This window comes from Monodelphis domestica, chromosome 7, assembly GCF_027887165.1.
Source record: "Monodelphis domestica isolate mMonDom1 chromosome 7, mMonDom1.pri, whole genome shotgun sequence".
In the NCBI taxonomy this organism is placed as follows: domain Eukaryota; kingdom Metazoa; phylum Chordata; class Mammalia; order Didelphimorphia; family Didelphidae; genus Monodelphis; species Monodelphis domestica.
In genome coordinates this window covers 9,312,892-9,330,359 of record NC_077233.1, presented here as the reverse complement: position 1 = coordinate 9,330,359, position 17,468 = coordinate 9,312,892, and positions in this window count along the sequence as shown.

Here is a 17,468-nt window from a genome sequence, read left to right as displayed (position 1 = left end):
TCCTCCACCACCACCACTCCTTCTTTTTCCTCCTCCTCCGCCGCCTCCTCCTCCTCCTTCTCTTCTTCCTTTTTCTCCTCCCCCACACCCACTGGAGTGCCCACCCGCCCTGGAGAGGGCCCGACCCGCCCAGAGCCAGCCAGGCAGCCTGGCGGCGAGGGAGGACGCGTCAGCTGGGAGCAAGAATAGGAGGGCCGGTGGGAGGAGGATGGAGGAGATAGAGGACGGAGGGCTCCAGGGTGCTCTAGCTCGCTCCCATCTCTCAGCCTAGTTCAAAACCCCGTCCCCAGGCCGGGCCCCGCTGGGGCACTGCCCATTCTCCTGGTGGAGAGCCCGACCTCCCCTTATGCCTAGTCCTCCCTAGCCCATGTCCCTGCCGAGCCACAGAACCAAGGAGTACTGGGGGCTGCCGCCGTCTGCGCCGGGGCCGGGAGAGGGAGGAGGAAGGTGGGGGGCACCCAGCAAGAAAAGTCTGGAGTTGGGCTGGCAGTGGTAAGGTGAGACAGGGTGCGTGGCTGGAGACAGCGCAGCGGAGAGCCCAGCGGCTGGACTTTTTCCTCCTCTTTTTTTTTCTTTCTCCCGGGGTGGGGGTGGATGGTGGATTTGGGCTTGTTAGGGCTAAAGCCTCGAGCCCCAGGGAGCCCAGGCTAATTCTGGCGAGCGCACCGCTGCGTGACGAGCATCTGCCACCCAGCCCCAGAGCCCGAGAAGAGGAGGAGGAGGAAAGCGGGCCCAGCCTTGGCACGGGGGTTTCGCCCCCCCGCTCCCTGCCGGACTCGGGAGACAAAGCAGCAGCTTCCCCATCTCCTCCGGCTCCGGGTCGGGATCCCACCGAGAACTGAGTCATGTGCATGCAGCGTGTTTTCCTACCCGGGCACGGAGCCATGCTGGAGGCTGGGGAAAGGAAGGCTGGGGCTAGGGGATGGAGACGTCGGGCATTCCCCCCCACGCCCCCAGCCCCTTGTCCAGATCCGGGATCCTGCATACTCCAGCACAATCACGGGGTGTCAAAAGCTTCCAAGTGGGTGAGAAGACTGCCTGGGCGCCCAGGCTGGCTGAGCTCCTGGAGCTCAGGGAGACGGGATGCACTGGGAGACTAGCGGGCATCCCCCGAACCAGAAAAAGGGGGGCCAGGAGATCCCTGAAGCCCCCAGGTAGCCAGGACTGGAGGGACCATTTCCTCACTCCTAACCCCGCCCTCTTCCTCCGCCAGCCTAACCCATCCCTCCACTACGGGCTAGGACGCTGGCTGCACAAAGCGTGGCCCCTTCACCCCGCTTTAGTCCCTGCCCTCCGGGCTTTGCTCGGTTCTCCATCCCTAGCAGAAGCCAAAGCTTCTTTCCGGAGATGCGGGGAACTTTGCAATGTGGACCAGCAGCGCGCTGAGGCGGGGATGCCTCGGCAGACAACATCGGCTGAGTCATTCTCGCCTGGTCCAGGAACTCAACTCGGCTTTGACACTAGGATGCGCACAGCCAGCCCTGCCTTCTGCGATGCCTAATTAGACCTGGTACTTTCGCCCATTGGTCCATGGTGCGGCAGAGGCTGCTGCCTTCAAGGAGAAAGGGGGGAGGCCGCAGAGGGGAGGGCGGGATGTCCCTTGCCTTGGTTTCATTTATTTCCACGACTTGGGCTTCACTTTTCCTCCTCCCCCTCCCCACTTTCATCCCATTTAAATGGAAATCTGGGCCCTAAAACAGCTGGCTTGCCATCCCAGCCCCCCAGAGCCGTTCCGATGAGATCATATAGCCTGCCCGGACCCCACCGTACAGGAGATGCAAGGGGCGAGCACAGCTGACAAAAACCTGGAAAGTTGGGGAGAGCTTGGCTTGTAGCCCTGACGCTTCTAGGGGCGGGGAGCAGGCCAGTCCCCTGCCTGCCCACCACCTACCCCCTCCCACCCTCTGGAAAACTGAGATGTGATTGGAGAATTGGGAAGGAGACTAGAAAGGGCCAGCTTGCTTTTGAGGGGGAGGAACTGAGCTCCCGCTTTGTTCACTCCCCACCCCCACCCCCAGCCCAGCTCTGGGCTGCCTGCCATCCAGGGAGTCGTTCTCTGCCTAGGTTTACTATGGCTCATTCTAGGTATTGCCAGGTGCCCATCCTCAGCCAGACAGAAGGTAAAGATTTCTGTGGATGGGCAACCAGGTGTGTAAGCTTTCCCCATGCCTTAGTTCTTCTCTGAGCAAGACTGCCCAAACGAGGTGCCTTATCCTTGGGATTGGGGACAGAGCTCCTACTGTGCCAAGTTCTTTTGACTTTCTTAGTTGTGGGCAGGAAGAAAGGCAGTCTCACTACCACCTCTGTGGCTTCCACAGCAGACTTACTAGTGAAGCTCCCTCCTTGTCCCCCTTCCCCAAATCCCATTGGGAGACAGCATTGTTTGGGTGCTCTGGTGTGAGGCTCCAGTCCTTCAAGTGAAGTCAGTGGCATCCTAGAGATGTCTTGAGATGCACTCAAGAGGTGGCATCCCTTGTTCCCAGGTTCTAGGAGACAGGGGTGGAGTGAAATGGATCCTCCTTCATTGATTTGTGACCTTCTGCTGTTTTTGGAAGATCCCACTTTGCTCTTCCTACCCAGGCTAACCCAAGCAGTGCTGGGGCTACAAAGGCAAAAATGACAATGTCTCTACCCTGGAGGCCCTTACATGTCCCCCTATTCCCCAGGCTACTTCCCCAGCACAGTTGGAAGGTAGGGACCTCAGAGGTTTGTTGACTCTTATTTTCCATAGAATTCTAGGTGTAACCCTAAGGGGCTGGGCTTCCTAGTAGTTACTCACCAGACAGGGACCAGTGCGCTTCCCCATCAACACCCAATCAGACTCGATTGGCTTTTGGGAAAGGAATTTTCTGAAGTGTGTGAGAACAATAGTTAAAGACTGTCTCCCCAGATATCTTCCTTGGCACACATTCTCAGTAGAGGAGGGACTCAAATTTAAAGGGCAAAAGTCATGAGGCACCAAAGTGGAGAACACCCATTCCCAAGGGGTAGCTACCTAGTTATGGCAAGTCCTTTTTTCCCTTGGTAGAGTTCCCATCAAGTTCCCTTTGGTGAAGCTCTCTCCTGGCCTTGGACAACTGGTGGCTTTCTAGAGTCCAACAACTGGTATTCCCTCTGCCACAATGAGTCACCCTGCCTAAAGCTTGCTTCTTCCCACAGTTACAGATCCTTCCTTATCTTGCCGTCAGTGACTATGTGTGGATTGCCTTCTACTGGTCTAATCTCTCTAATAGCCTGGCCAATGGGGGAATGTGAGGGAGAAGAGTAGAGCACTTCCTTCTCCTTGGTTCCCTACTCTGCCCTCACTCCCAAAGTGCCCAGGTTCTGTTTCCTCAAAGCCTTTCTGATTCTAAAGTCCACTACCAAGAGAATTCTTCGATGCTGGACCAAGCCAACTGTTGGCATGTTTCTGATGCTTAAAATCCCTGAGGTATGTTGTTCCCTTGAAAAAGTGAGCCAATCTACTCTTTCCTTCTTGACCCACCTCATTAAAGGTATGGGAACCATCTTGTTTAGATATGTCAAACTTCGTTGCACGTGATTCCCCTTCCACTCAGCATCCTGCAGCCATATTGATTGGGGTGAATGTAAGACAAACCTTATGTGCAAAATCAATACCAAGCAATGGGGGTAGGGGGTGGACAACTGGGAAGATCAGGGAAGGAGGAGACAGCAGGTGAACTTGAAGGAAGCAAGGTTCCAAGAGGCAGAGGTGACAGAATAAAGGACAAACCTTCCTCTCCATAAGTAAGCATCTAAGTTCCTGGGAGCTACAACCAGCCAACCATACCCTGGATAACTCCAGAGGGGAAAAAACGGCTTCAGCTAAGAGATTGCTTAAGAGCTCAAAATGGGGCACCATGATGCCAGCACTGAATCAACTGGCACTGTTTAAGCACCACCATGTGCCAAGTACTCTGAGACCCTAAGGAAACAAAGGGGAAAAAAAGGAAAGCCTCTGTCCTCCAGGAGCTTACAATCTATCATGGAAAACAATATCCACATGGGACGAAGTGTAAAACATATACATATTACACATGGCATGCATATATGTATAAATGAAACATATGTACATGATTAAACACAAAATTAGCATAAAATGATCACTGATGAGAAAGTTCTCATAAGAATAAAATGTATTTTTTCACTTACAAAAGAGGTATGACTTGGTGATGGAAAACATTGGGCTTGGGTTCAAATCCCACTTTAGATTGTTGTAACAAGCCGACCCTGAGGAAGGCACAGATTCTTTGAGTCTCCTTTTCCTCAACTACACAAATGGGGGATAACAATGGCACCACCATCACAGGGCTATTGGGAGGATAAAAGAAGGTCATGTGTGTAAATCACCTTGTAAATGTCATGTATCAGTTATTATATTATTATCACTATCTTTTTGTTTTGAAATATTTTATCAGCCAAATACCAATGCTAGAAAAATCTTCCATGGAATTTAGATCAAAGAAAGGACCCTGGAGAGCCTTTGGCTCCACCTCCCCAATTTAAGGGGACAAACCAAGAGGTTGAGGGTTTTCTCTTTAAAATAAATAATAAATAAAACAAAACCAAGAATCTGACCCAGCTGGTTAAAGGGAAACCAGGGTCTTAAATTCTAACCTATCACCTCTCTGATTTTACCAGATTTCAGCATCAATGACTCCTACTTACCCAAAAGTCAAGACCAGGCAAGTTCTCCATTTCAATTAAGATCTCATTTTCTCATTCCTGAATGCTCTGGTTTCTTCTAGTCCTGGTCAGCAGCTCTTCAGTCATGCATGACAACCACCACTGTGAGAACACAGACAATGGCTCTTGCTCCTCTCGGTCACACAATGGGTACATCCCCCTCAACATCTCTGCAAAAGTAAGATAGTGCCTCACCGGGCCAAGCCTCATGCTGGTTTCTCACACTCTATTTGGAGTCAAGTCTCATGGCTGATCTAAGAATGGAAGATTAAACTCAGGCAGTGCCCACAAGGAGGAAACACCATTTGTGCCTCTTTCTGACTAGTAGGAGTACACAGCCAAATTTTAAGGGAAAAGCACTAGACTGAGAGTCAGAAGGCTTTCATTCAAGTCCTAGTTTGTCACTGATTTGCTCCATGAACTTAGACAAGTCCTTTAACTTCTGTGGAGCCTCAGTTTTCTCATTTGTAAAATGAGGAGGTAAGGAGATAAGGGGTAGTAGAAAGAGCCTCAACTCAGGGTTGGAGGACCTGAATGCAAATTCTGCTTCTTGTCACCTACTACCTATGTGATCCTGGGAAAGCATCCCTTACTCTGAATTTCTTAGTTCAGAAAAGGAGAAAGTTAACTTTAACTTTAAGATAATTCATTCTCTACAGTTGTTTGATGAACTGACTAACAATGAGGACACCTCAGAAAGGCATCTAGATGAGAGTAAGATTGGCTTGCTCTTGATCTGACCACTTCTCTAACCTGATCTGTTTATCCAGCTCCCCAAAGAAGAGAAAAAAAGGAAAGGAGTGTGAAAAATTGAGAGGGAGAGGAGGGAGAGAAGGAAGGAGGGAGGGAAGGAGATAGTGGAGGAGAGGTGAAAAGAGGAGATGAGAGACAGAGAGAATCAAAGAGAGAGAGAGAGAGAGAGAGAGAGAGAGAGAGAGAGAGAGAGAGAGAGAGAGAGAGAGAGAGAGAGAGAGAGAGACTAGGTGTGGAGAAAGAAGAGACAGTAGAAAAAAAATCACCTTGAGCAGAAAGGACCTCCAGTTGACTTGAACATGCAAATACCCATCTTTGTTTCTCAAAGATAATTCTTCATATGTAATTAGAGGTAAGTAGCCAAGCCAGATCACCAGCAGGGCTAGAATATAAGTGCTTCTTAAAATGTGAGGGTTTCACTCCAAAGTGGAAGAGCTGGTCATTAGCTGGTGCAAAGTCTATTCAGCTCCAGGAGTCCTGTTTCTGTGTTCCAACATGTTTTAACAGCTCTTCCCCTGGTGTACCATCAAGGAAGGAGACATGATTTCCACCCAGCATCCATTTGGGCAGGCTGGCTGTCACCTCCTAAGGCATCTTCTTGGAAAAGCATGTCAGCTGTGCCTCAGTAGAACTTCCATGTTATACTTCTAGAAAGTAGAGCTGATTAGGCTCCATACTACCCTTATTATCAGATCACTTGCTGATGGGCACTTCCTTAGAAGTAGAGTTGTATAATGGTTAGAGCTCTAGCTGGTTTCAGAGTCAGAAAGTCCTGGGTTCTGTCAAGTGTTGCTTCACATACATTCCAACTGAGTAACCCTGAGGAAGTCATAACTTCTCCATGTTCTCAGGCAACCAACCCTGCAAGAAAATAAGCTGCTGAGCACATGTTAATCTGCTTTGGTAGAAATTTTCCTCAGGGAGAGGTCTAGATAGATGAAAACATAGTTCTCTCTCCTCTCTTTCTCTCTCCCTCCTTCCCTTCCCCTCTCTCTCCCTCCCTCTCTCTATCTCTCTGTCTCTCCTCTCTTTCTCTCTCCCTCCTTCCCTTCCCCTCTCTCTCCCTCCCTCTCTCTATCTCTCTGTCTCTCCTCTCTCTCTCACTCCTTCCCTTCCCCTATCTTTCCCTCCCTCTCTCTATCTCTCTGTCTCTCCTCTCTTTCTCTCTCCTTCTCTCATTAAGTCCTTAAAAATCCGACATTCTTCCAGAAAAACCCACCTCAATCAACACATTCCATTCACTCAAGTCAACAAATAATTATGCCTTATCTATATATTTATATTGGAGCAAACTATCAAGCTAATTGGAAACAATGAAAATGTACACTATTGTCCTTGGCCTTCAGGAGTTTATAATCTAATTAGGGAGTAATGAACACATGGAGAAAGCAAGGCAGGAAAGAAATTGAGCAGCCAAGTGGACAGAGCCCTGACCCTGCAGTCAGAAGGCTCTGGGTTCAAATCACTTAATATTGTATAAATCTTAATTCTGTATGTCACTTAATCTTTTGGTGTCTTGATTTCTTCATCTATAAAATGGGGATGAAAATAGCATCTATCACTCAGACCATGAGGAGAATGATAAAGGCAGTGAAGTAATTTATATTAAGGTCTTTTTAGACCTTGAAATATCATATATATGTTAGCTGTTTTTTTTTAAATGAGTGATATTACTAGTACAATCTGAGACCTCATTCTCTTAGACCCTTTTACAGCACTGGACCCTTGTGACTACTCTCCATTTTCCCTTTGCTTCTGGGTCTCTGAAGCCTTCTAGTTCTTCTACATTTGTAATATCTCTCTGAGCATTCTCTCTAAATTTCCCTTTCTAGCTCTTCTTCTACCTACCTTATCCTTGACTCTCTTTAGAATCACAAGGGGCCTCAGAGGTCAACTAATCCAACTTCCTCATTTTTGATAGGAGATATCTGAGGCCCAGGAAGTTATATGTCCAAGGCCACACCACTATCAATGGCAGAAATTAGATTTTAACCCAGATTCATGGCTTCAGCTACATGATTCCCAAATCATTATTTCTAATCCCCGCATTCATCACAAGCTTCAGATCCACACTTCTAACTACCAATTAGTTTTGTGCTCATAAGATCAATGATAGAGCTGGAAGTAACCTTAGAAGGCATCTAGTCCAACCTCCTCAGTTTTTAAATGAGGAAACTAAGACCCAGGGAGGATAGGCATCCCATGGGTAGTGAGTGACAGAGCTGGGATTTGAACCAAGGTCTTCTGCCATCAAATCTCAGACTCCTTCCACTTTGTCGGTGTCCTGGTGAAACCTCAAGCTCATCATAGCCTAACTTCAAAGAGGTCCCATCTTCCCTTTCCACGATGCATGTATATGGAATAATAGGAGAGATGCTATATTTTCCACTTCTTGAAATGAGTCATTTACTTTAAAAATATGCCTCTACTCTGATGTAAATGGGCATTCCAATCTGATTCCTTTGCTTTACTTCCTTTATATCAGATTTTATGAAAGACTAAACAAAACACAGAATTTCCCCTGTCTTAGACCTGGAAGCTAGAGACAGACTAGCAAATTAGGACATTTCTGTCCCTTCCCCTGAGCCATAAAATGACCCAGGACAATAAGTGACCAATGATAAGCCCAATGTCATTATTGGGGTTTTTTGTTTCTGAGGGAACTGGTTTGTTGAGACTCCCACTTGCCCCTTATATACATACTTCTCTTTGTACCAGCTGATGCTTCTTCTTTCCTTGTCTTATAACTGTTCATACAGTGAAATCTTTTATGCCTTGTAGTCTAGGCTATAATGAAGCAGTTTTGCTTTCCATAACACATGATGCTAAAAGCCTACCAAAAGTACAATTTGGGACTTTGAGGAGTTTTTGCTAGAACAGTGGTGGTGAACCTTTTAGACACTGAATGCCTAAACTACCCCCCCCCCCGCCTTACTGCAGACAAGGAAGGGAAGAAGCACTCCCATTGGGCTGCTGGACAGCCAGGCAGATGATTTGAGAAATGTCTTCAGGTGCATATGAAGAGGTGGAAAGGAGCAGTCCCCTCCAGCACATGCCAGTACACCTACCATAAGTTTGCCAACATGGTACTAGAAGTAATCTTGATAGGGTGTGGTCAGGCTAGAAGAGGAGGACTGTTGTAAGTACCAGGTAGAGGACTTTGGACTTTATCCAGTCCTAAGCATTTAGCAGTGGGGAGTTGGACAACAATGGCAAATCTCATAGAATCTGCTATAACTGACTAGATCACTAAAAACTTGACAAAGTAGAGGCTCAATTACTGAAAAAACTATGACATCAAGCAATCAATAAACAAATATGAAGAACATGTTCATCATGTACATGAGAATTTATTAATTTTTTTGTGCTAAGCACTAGATTAAGCCCTGGGCATATAAGGAAATTCAGAAAATAGTTCCTGCTTTTAAGGAGTTCAAAATCTAAGAGGCAATGTCAATACTAAGGCAAAAATGAGATAGCTCCTTCCCTCAAGGAGTTCCCATACTACCAGGGGAAATATAAATGTAAACATGGAAGTAAATACAAATACCAAAAGAAGTAACAATCATTAATTGTGGTCTACAGTGAAGCTGTACTCACAAGGCAAAAGATCTCAGATTCAGATATGAATAGGGAGCCACTGGAGGTTCTTGAGGGAGACTGTCATATTACAATTTGTGTGTTAGATTGATAAGCCTAGGAAAAGGGTGCCTAAAGAATTGGAAATTGAGGAAATAGTCATCAATTAGAGAATAATTGAATAAATTGTGGTACATGCCAATGTTGGAATACTATTGGGCTGTAAGAAATGATAAGCAGGATGATTTCAGAAAAAGCTGGAAAAATCTGCAAGAATTGATGCAGACTGAAAAAAGTAGAACCAGGAGAACATTATACACAATAACAGCAATATTGTATGATGATCAACTGTAAGGAAACTTGACTACAAGTCAATGATCTGGGGAAATCCTGAAAGTCTTATTACAGGAATTATATCCACCTCCAGAGAAAGAATTGTTGGAGTCAGATGGATACTATATTTTACATCAATGTATTGGTTTTATTTTTGTGTTTTGGCTATGTATGACTTTGTTCTTACAACAATGACCAATAAGGAAGTGTGTTGTGCATCATAATAAAAATATTTTTTTTAATTAAAACCCTTACCTTCCATCTTGGAGTCAATACTATGTATTGGCTCCAAGGCAGAAGAGTGGTAAGGGCTAGGCAATGGAGGTCAAGTGACTTGCCCAGGGTCACACAGCTGGGAAGTGTCTGAGGCCAGATTTGAACCTAGGACCTCCCATCTCTAGGGCTGGCTCTCAATCCACTGAGCTACCCAGCTGCCCCCAATAAAAATATTTTTAAAAGGTGCTCAGTTAGGCTGGGGCGATAGTTCGGATATCAAGATGGTAGCAGTGAGAATAGAAAAGAAGGGAGAGATACAAGAGTTACTACAAAAGCACTGTTTCCTTTCTGGACTGCCTATGTTTCATAAGATCAAGGCCCAGCCACAAATGACCATTCATAGAAAAATTACAGGAACACAATGTCTGAGCTGTAAAGGACCAAGTAGCCATCCAACCCAATCTATATGAGGCAAAGAATTCCGCCTGTGGCATTTCCACCAAGCAGTCATCTAGCTTTTGATGGAAAGAGCTCCAAGGAGGGAAGAACCTGCTTCTTCTCAGGGCAGTCCAGTTCACCTTTGGCCAACCCTCCTAAAGCTACAAGGGAGATACTCGCTTTTGAATGTGCTATGGAAGGTAGCCCAAGTTTTGCTTTCAGCCATGACACATGAAATTTATCAAAGGGATTTGACATCTGTTGTGGGGGAAATATCCATAGTCATTTAGGTCACCCCTGAAAGGACAGTAGCCACATTATAGATACTGAAATGTTGACCAGACAACCTGGCGTTCCTCGTCCTTCATGCTAAGGATGAAGGATGTTGAAGGAATAAACTAATTGTGAACAAACCATAAAAAACTTGATCTAAAACTTTCCTAGCCAGAGCATACCATTATGGACCTCATTCCTGTTTTGGGGGTGTTTTATTTTGCCCTCCTAACACCAGCTGAAAACTGTTTTCCTCCCTGAAGTATCTCAGCATTGTATTGAATAAGTTGCACAAACTTATGGAAGTAAACAGGAAATATAACTGACTGATCACCATAAGTGTGACTTTGGGCAAGTCACTTAACCCTGTTTGCCTCAGTTTCCTCATCTGAAAATTGGCTGGAAAAGGAAATAGCCAATCATTTCAGTATCTTGACCAAGAAAACACCAAATGAGGTCATAGTCAGTCACAGTTGAAAACAGTTATATAATTTATAACCAGAGAAAAACTGCCTGTGTTTCTGAGTTGACGTATCTAGTCAAATAGTACAGATTCAAATAGTTTCTCAGTAACAAAATTCGTTGGGAGAAGAGGAAATTTTGAAAGTTTTAATGAACATTTTCTATATGTGCCAAAAATGCTTTTTGAATAAGAGAATTCTCCACCAAAAAAGTGTTTCTCTCTGACATATTTTTCTTAAATAGATGTTCTGGTCTCTTTTCAGTGTAATAATCCCCAACATATGATCATAATGATCACTGACAATAATCAATGGACACCAGAAATCTCATCATTATGGTATTTCATTCAATTTAGGCTATTCAGCATCTTCTTGCCTCCCTCATTTTAATAGACGGATATATCTCGATTTTCCAGCTAGCTCTCCACTTACCATTTGCAGCTCTGCTCGGTTTAGAATCCATGGAACATGATGCCCTGTTGTCAAGTATCCCTAGATGGTCCCACTTTCAGGCTTCTTTCAGTATATTATCCTCCCTGTTAGGTTGTAAGTCCCTTGAGGGCAAAGACTTTTTTTTAAATTTCTATCGCCAGTATTCAGGACAATGCCTGGTACATAGTAGGTGTCTAATAAATGATTATTGAATTGAAATGACCTTTAAACATTTTTTTTAAAACGTGGGCAGAGACAAGATGGTGGCTTAGAGCAGCAAAAGTTAAATCATTCCAATAATCCTCTTTTAAAAAAAAAGAAAAAAATCTTACTTTTTGCCTTAGAATCAATACTAAGTACTGGTTCCAAGGCAGAAAATCAGTAAGGATTAGGCAATGGGGGTTAAGTGACTTGCGCAGGGTCACACAGCTAGGAAGTATCTGAGGTCAGATTAGGACCCAGGACCTCCCATATCCAGACCTGGCTCTCTAATCACAGAACCACCTAACTACCTCTGAATTGACCTTTCTACAATGCACTAAGGTTCCCTATGCCCTTTGCATTCATTATCTCATTTAATTCCATTAGAGGTAGCATCGAAAACCACATCTTCTAGGTTGTACCTCCAGTGCTTCATCAACTACACAAGGCTGCCTTTTGTCAATTGCCCAGGGTCATAGTTAGTCTCTGTTAGAATCAGAATTTGAACCCAGGTCTTCATGACCCTAATTCCTGTCTAAAGTATCAAAAAAGCAGCAACACGTTTTTATTGTGTTACCTATTTATAATCACTATAATATATATATATATATAAAAGAAAAAATATTTTTAGAGTTGTAGAGTTTTGTCAATCTTTTCCTAAATAACAAGACTTATTTAAAACTGATGATAAGCCAAGAAATTGACTAAATCCAAAGAGGAATCACCTGAGGGATTTTTTCCTGCTCATTTTGTAACCAAGGTTCAAATGTGACTATAATCAATCCTTGCCCAAATTTTCATCTTAGTGCAGTTCACACCAAGGCTGGTTCTGACTCTACTACATCTGGAATCTCCTTGAATTTAAGAAAGAGTTTGATTATATTTAGAGATTATATTATAGAGAACACAAATATATACATTTTATTAAAATATCATTAGGAAGGCGAATCTTCCTAATGGGAAGAAAAACCTATATCAAAACCAAAAGAAATTTGGAAAGGGGGCAGGGGGAGGTTGGCCAACTTCTTAGCTCTCCATGTCACTGGACCCTTCCTATTAGCTGAGATAAATGGTTCTCAAGCATTTTGGCCTCAGGACTCCTTTACACTCTTAAAAATGTTTGGGGCTTCTGTAGTGCTTTTATTTATGTGGGTTATAACTATCGATAGTTGCCATATTAGATATTAAAACATCTCAGCATGATCATGAAAATGACTGACCTTCTAGCCCTCCCCCACTTTGCAAACCACTGTTCTAGATAATCAAAATCTGACATTAGCATATGGTAGAATGGATCCCAGGACCTTTGAATGAGTCACCCTTTTTTTCCCAAAAAAGATGTGTTGCTTTTTTATCTCAAGTTCACTCCCTCTTCTATACCCTTCAAGCCATCCCCTATGGTAGAAAAGAAGAAAAAAAAGGCAAAAGAAAAAGCAGTTTGGCATATGACTATATCAACCCCATCCTACACCTATGTGCAGATCCATCTTTGTAAAGGAGAGAGGGAGGAGTATTTTCTTGACTCTTCTTCAGGGTCAGATTTCTCGGAACCTGTTCAAGTCAACCTCAGATTATATTACTCTTTGAGAATCTGAGTCTTGTAAGATCACTCATCTCGGGGTGATTTGCTTTTGAGTTTGATGCTTGAAAAAGCTTCATAAATGTTGAATTCATGAGTAAATATTTATTAAGCACCTGCTATGTGCCAGGCACTGTGCGAGGATGAACAAAGCATCATCCTCGTTGCAGAAGGGCCAGATGGGTCCAGCTTCCCATCCTCATCCTCATCCTATCCATTCGCCATCGATGTTTTCATTTTAGTCAGAAAGCTGAAGTTGTTTTCCAAATGCTTTCCCCCCAAGAGAGGCATCACAGCTTCACTTAAGGCCCCCAGGAATGCAAGCATAATGGAGCTTAGCCTAAAACTTAACTCCAGCTAGCTTTAACATCCCCACAAGGAGGTAAAAATGTAAAGGAGACCTTCCGACTCCTACCGGAGGCCTCCTTCATTCCAAAGATGTGGGGAAGAGCATTTCAGACTCAAGATGTTTATAGCCATCCAGATCAAATGTAAGCGGTCCGCTGTGACTCCCTGGCTAGCCTCATTTCTTACAGGATTCATTTATCTTCCAACTTTCCATCACTGAAGGAGATTCAGCCTTTTTTATTTCTCTGAGTATCAAGCTCAGAAATGAACTCTTCTCCCAGCTGGTTAACTCTCTTTAACCCCCGCAGGCAGCTGCGATATTGTATGCCTTAATTCCACAGCATTACAAATTCTCTAAAATTGAACCAAGAAAAATGAGATAAATATTAAATGTGATAGGGAGAATGTTGCTGGGAAGAAGATGATTTTTATATGCTTTAATCAGGAAAAGTTTCTTCCTAAACGATGAGCACTGGATGTTCGGAGATGAAAAAGGAAAATACTAATTCAGGTAATCACCAGAGCCGGAGGATAAGGAAGCCACACATCCTTCAAACTCGACCCGCCGGAGGAGGCTAATCTCTTAGGTGAGGGCTGGAGAGGAGCTTTCTTTTCTTTGATATTTTCAGATGGAGGTTATATTGTAAACAATTTGTAATTCAATGATAAAGATGAAAATCCCCTAAGAAACCCCAGCTTCGCCAATAAAAAAGAAATGATTTCCATTTCTTAACGAGGATTATTGGGAGGGGAAACAAAAACTGGTCGCAAAACTCTGTTCCAGGCAAGATGTGAGAGAAATTGATGAGCACGAATGGGAATTCATTTCACTTCTTCAAATAAGTGGAAACAGTAGGCTGAGGACAGCTCCGGATTTCAGGCATGGAGGCTCCATGGGCTCAACAGCACCCCCATTGGCGTAGCTCAAGATACAGCCACTCTGGTTCATTCTAGGAACTCCTCTTGTTCCTGCCTTTCCACAGATCTTTTCGGAGGGTCCATTCAATCCACTGGAGGCCTTCTTCTGTTTCATCTTTTGCTCTGGTTTGTTGGTTTGGCTTTTGACTCTGGTGGGACCTCATTGTAGGTGACCAATATGTTCCAAGACATTTGGGGTAAGTTGAAAATGACCCATCATAGCGAACCCATTATTTAGTAAGTATGTTTTATAGGACCACATCGAGGCACTTTGTGACTTTTCTTGGGCTCAGCACGGTTACCAGCATCACTACTTTGGTACTCTGGGGTCATCGTTAATAACTGAGTAGCATTAATGGAACAAAAAGAAGTCTTGATGCTGACCCAACTTGTTCAAATGAGAACTTGGAGGCAGAAACTAACGTTTGACACAAAACAGTGTAGTGGCCCACACTAACAGTGAGAATGAGCATGACTGGGTGCATTTCAATGAGAATTGATGCCATCTGGGAAATGGCGGGGATTTAATGAGGAATTAGAAATTGTATTTTACCTACTTTTCTGCCTTGATTTTTTAAATTGCCAATCATGAATAGCTGAATTTGTGTAAAACGGGGTCCTGCTGTATATCAAAGGAATGGTGATGAGGCCAGAGAGGCCGGAATGGGAAGAGGAGAAATGTCTAAGGAGGCTAAAAATGGGAATGTTATGAGATGCGAGCCATTTGGAAAGAAGAGAGGAAGCCAACATGGCCCCATGGGGTGGGCATGGCAGCATCATATAATGAAGCCCCAAAGAGGACAGAGTCAGTGTGGGAAGGAAGGTCTTGGAAAGCTGAACATAGGAGTTCATATTTGATGCTAGAGGCACTAGAGAGACACTGATGTCTCTATTGAGTAATGAAGTGACCTGGTCATTCCAGGGACAAGCAGCCCGGCTCCAAGAGATTCTACCCTTGCTGAGGGACTTTATGCTACTTCTCACAGCCAAGCCATCACTGGTGTGAATCTGCTCTCTTTCCTCTGTCTCTTGGCTCATCTGCAATTATAATTCCTTTGAGATCTCAGTGTTCCACAATGTGGCCATACAGAATAACTCTTAAAAAAAAAAAAACATTGTTTTATTGTAGATTTTTGTAGTAAGAAGCAGCTTGGGGCCATCAAGAGTGCTGTCTACTTTCCCAAATGTGATGTCCCTGAGTTCCTGCTACTTAATTATTGATGTCTTTAAAATTAAGTCAATTCCAACAGACTTTTTCTGTCTGTATCTATTCTGATCCATCTACTCTTTCTAACTTCCTCTCCTTAAGCACCATTTCTACTTACTCACAAAGTACCTGTGGTCATAGTCCCAATGGAGACTTCAGTTGAGGATGAGACTATATTGTAAAAAAAAAATGTTGTCACGTTTGTTCCATTTCATACCTACTTATTACCTTCTGATTTCATGTGTAAATTATCTAGTTTAGCTTGATGTCAAGCCCTCTGAAGATACATTTTCCCCCTAATTATCTTTTATGATACAATGACTTTATATTATGATATATGGTTTTATAATATGTCATTATATAATAGATGTAATATAATTCTATATTATCATACATAATTTTGATGTGATATATAACATCATCCCTTCCCTGAAGAGGTAATAATCTAGTAAAGGGAATAAAACATAGACACAGAGAATAGGAAAGTTCGGAGTGGTGTGAAAATAAACAGAGACTTTAAATCTATTCTGCATAATATCAATGTAAGGTGTTTGTGTGTTGTCCACAAAGGTTTTGTGCATGTTCACAAGGAAAAAGAAGGCTTAGGGGTAAAATAAGGGGTTCAATTTTGAAAAGTCACCAAAGATATTTCACTCTCAAAAAAGGGGGGACAAGTAGAAATTTGGGGACTGGGCAGGAAGAGACAGTAATGTTGGAACTCCATATAATCAAAGACCTAGAGAACTTGACCCTCAACTCCTCTGACTTCCCATATTCTGGTAGCATCATTGTAATAAGTATACAGACTCCAAAGGTGATCCCTTTGCAGGACAGGGCTCCTTTGGGCATATCCATTTGAATGGTTTCCTTTTAAAATTGCTTGATGGTCATACCTCAAGATTAGAGAATCCCCAGCCTCTGAAATTCAACCAATCAGCTTTCTTGAATCAAATGATTCAGACTTTTGGAATTTTGTTCTTAATTAGCTACATTCTTATGTACTGTATGCACATCTGTTGGAAGCTGTTCTGAGAACACTTTGTCCAAGTCTCCTCTTTCTTTCTACCACTCAATACTGTTCAATTCAACAAGCATTTACTACGTATTTACTGTATTTATGTCAGTCACTGTCCTAAGCTCCAAGGATGCCAACATGAAAACAAAAGAATCCTTGGCCTCAAATATGTAAATTCTACTAGAAGGAAACAGTACCTGAACACTTAAATAAAAAACAGAATTGGGAGATGCTGTAGAGGAGCCCCACTACCTGGAGGACTGCCATCACTCTAAGATGGCACTTGAGCTAAGCCTTAGTTAAAGCAAGGAATGACAAGGAATGAGAAACAGGTGTATTACAGACTGTACAAAGGCTTGGAAGATGGAGATAACAAGCTAGTTTGCTCTTTGAAGTGCATAAGAGGAAGCAATGTGAAATCGGTCTAGAAAGATAGGTTGAAATTAGTTTGTAAAGAGTTTTAACTGGAAAATGAGACAGTTCATATTTTAATCTAGAGACAGGAAGGAATCACTAAAGTTTTTTAAAGTGGAGTAGTGACATGGTAAGGACTATTTTAGGAATATCAGTTTGACAGTTTTGAGGAAAATGAATTGAAGGTGGTAGGAAGAGCACTCAGGAGGCCATTATAAACAGTCTTTGAGATAGTGAGAATATAACCTAGGATTATATCCATGTAGGGACAGTTAGGTGGCTTAGTGGATCAAGAGCCAGTTCTATAGATGGAAGATCCTGAGTTCAAATCTGGCCTCCGCTACTTCCTGGCTATATGACCCTGGGTAAGTCATTTGGCCCCCATTGCTTATCCCTTACTGTTCTTCTGCTTTGGTGCCATTATTTAGTATTGATTCTAAGAAAGAAAGTATAGGCTTAAGAAAAAAATACTTGGATAAAGAAAAAAAATATTTGGATCAAGGAGAGTGAAAAGCCAAGATGACTCCAACGTTATGAACCTTGGTAACCAAAAGAATGATGTTGCTCTCAACAGAGATAGAGAGATAGAAAAAGATTAGGTTTGAGGGAAAGATA